Source organism: Kryptolebias marmoratus, linkage group LG8, assembly GCF_001649575.2.
Source record: "Kryptolebias marmoratus isolate JLee-2015 linkage group LG8, ASM164957v2, whole genome shotgun sequence".
NCBI classification, from domain to species: domain Eukaryota; kingdom Metazoa; phylum Chordata; class Actinopteri; order Cyprinodontiformes; family Rivulidae; genus Kryptolebias; species Kryptolebias marmoratus.
The window spans coordinates 1,544,871-1,547,398 of record NC_051437.1 but is presented as its reverse complement, the minus strand read 5'-3'; positions in this window follow the sequence as shown (position 1 = coordinate 1,547,398).

The following is a 2,528-nucleotide window of genomic DNA, read 5'->3' as shown; positions in this document are numbered from 1 at the left end:
GGGTTTTTACATTATCAGCCTTTGTGCTCATGTGGAACACTGCCTACGTGAGAGACCAAGGTCAGACGGCGGGCCGGCGGGCGCCACACCATCTGGCTCTCCCAAACAGTGATGTGTTATGTGTTTTTGCTATGATCAGAACTGGCCTTGGCCTGCTAAGATCAACCCCTTTTTCTTCTTATTTCTTCTTCCTTTAAATAAAGAGAAAGCCCAAGTGGAGGGTCAGAACTTCCTGGACAGCACGCTGTTAGCAGCTGTAGTGGAACTTCTCATCTTTGCGAAGGCCTTCATAAAGACAAATATTACTCTCCGGTGTGATTCTTTTTTAGCAGGATAAATAAATAAAAACCCTGACAACCTTGTTTTTGAGATTTACCTTATTTTGATTCACGTCAAATTTATTGCATCAGATGGTTCTGAATCACTGAATTAGACCAGCTCCTGCACAATCTATGCTACCAAGATGAGAATGCCTTCTATTTTCACATAAGCATCTTTAGTTACTAAGTTATCAGTTTTCTTAGTTTCAGTACTTTTTTAAGTCCATAATGAAGAGGAACAGACTTGTAATGTAATGAAAGGAAGGCACAGAAAAGACTTACAGCTGTTGTTAGTGTCAGTAATACTTGTCTTTCATTGTTCAAAATGACTTGAATAATACAGTAATACTAGTAAGTTGGAACGGAAAGGTGACATTTTAATGTCAGCCATTTTAAAAAGCCTCAAGTATTTTTCAAAACTGTATTTTCTTCTGTTCTATATTTCTGTTTGTGTTCCTGTTCATTGAAGGCGCTACATCAAAAACACGTGAATGACAAACACTTTTACATCAAAATAAAGTTTTTTTCAGCTTTCTTCAGTCTACCTCATTAACTTGGCAGTCAGGAAATGACAGGCATGTGGTTACTATGGTGACCATAATGAGCCACTTTCAGCAGCTTTAACATTTCTTTCTGTTCAATACTTATACAGTTCATACATCAAAATATAGGCATTTTTTCTGAGCTTAGATTATTACAAAGTTATGATGGGATATTTGGCAGTAGCTGCATGGGCCCCCTTCAAAATTTATCCAGACTTTTTAAATTTTTTTTAAATACAATCGTTATTGGGAAAAAAAGCACCACAGACAAAACTTACAAAACAGTAGAAAGATAGATACATTTTTAAAAAGTAAAACCAATAAAAAGTCATACCAGTACTACGTCGGTGGCATGTTCTTTTTCAGTCATTTGTTCTAAGGGTTTGAGGAAAGTCCGTTTTTCTTCTCCTGAGCTCATTCAGAATGACCACTGATCATAGTTCCTCTTGTTCCTGCACTGTTTTCAGGCTGACATGACTGAATTGTAGTTTGTATTTTTTGCCTGCTGGTAAAGTCAAAAGGGCGATAATGTTTTTACCTGTGTCTGTGTGTTTCTTTGTCTGTAATCATTGGTGGTGTGTCTACAACAAGTTGACTTTTGGAGTCAACCCAATTTAAGATCGCTGCCACCCCTAACTGACCTTAGACCTCTGTCTTTTTAAAAACCAGCACTTTAAAAAGTTTCAAAAATGTCAGTTTTCTCACCAAAAGCCAACAGAAAAGGTCTGTTTTTAAAAATATCTGGAGTAGTGTGGACAGGGACTTAATTAGTGATTCTGAAGGTTCTAAGAGGTCTTTTAGTGTCACAAGGCCTCTAAGTGGTTGAATGCAGCTGGTAGTTGGTTTTTGCCAGCATAAAAAGAATTTGTTTGACATCCCCCATTGGACTGACTAATACACATCTGTCACCCTTCGATAAAAGAAAATTGGTTAGGATGTTTAGGGACAATCCAAGACCCACCAAGGAGGAAGCCCTGGTGGTTCCTGGAAAATGTTGTGTCCAGTGTCACTGTCCACAGTGAGACCAGTTTCACAATGAAAGAAGCTCCTGCTCCCAAAGTCACATCTTCAAACAGACCTGAAATCTGCAGATATCTACAAAGCAAAATGTCTTCTGAAGAATAGTTTGATGGTCAGACAAGAAACAAATTGCACTATTTGTCCACAATGACAAGAAGTATGTTTGAAGGAGTTAGTGTGAGGATTTAAAACTTAACACTGTATCAACTGTCAAGCATGAAGCTGTGGTACTCATGCATTGCACAAAGTGAACGGATTCTTCAGCTTCATCTCAAAACAACAGCTAGACCGTGAAAGTTGGACACAGTCGGGCATTAGAACAGAACAATGATCCCAAACACACATGAGAACTGATTTCTGATTGGATAAAACAGAGTAACATTAGGTTTCTGGAATGGCCTTCCCAAAGCACAGACCTCAACTATTCTGACAATTTGTGAATTGGAATGTTGATTAAAAGCTGGGTTGTGCCAAGAAATCAACCAGTTACTATAATAATAATAACCCTCTACCATTTCTCCCGTGTAGTGTGGTTAAATGTCAGCCAGAATCATATAACATGTTGATGGCCGTTTGAAATATCTGACATCATCACTGGAAATAGCATGCTGTGTAGATGAAATAATGCAAACATCCAGGCTCCGGA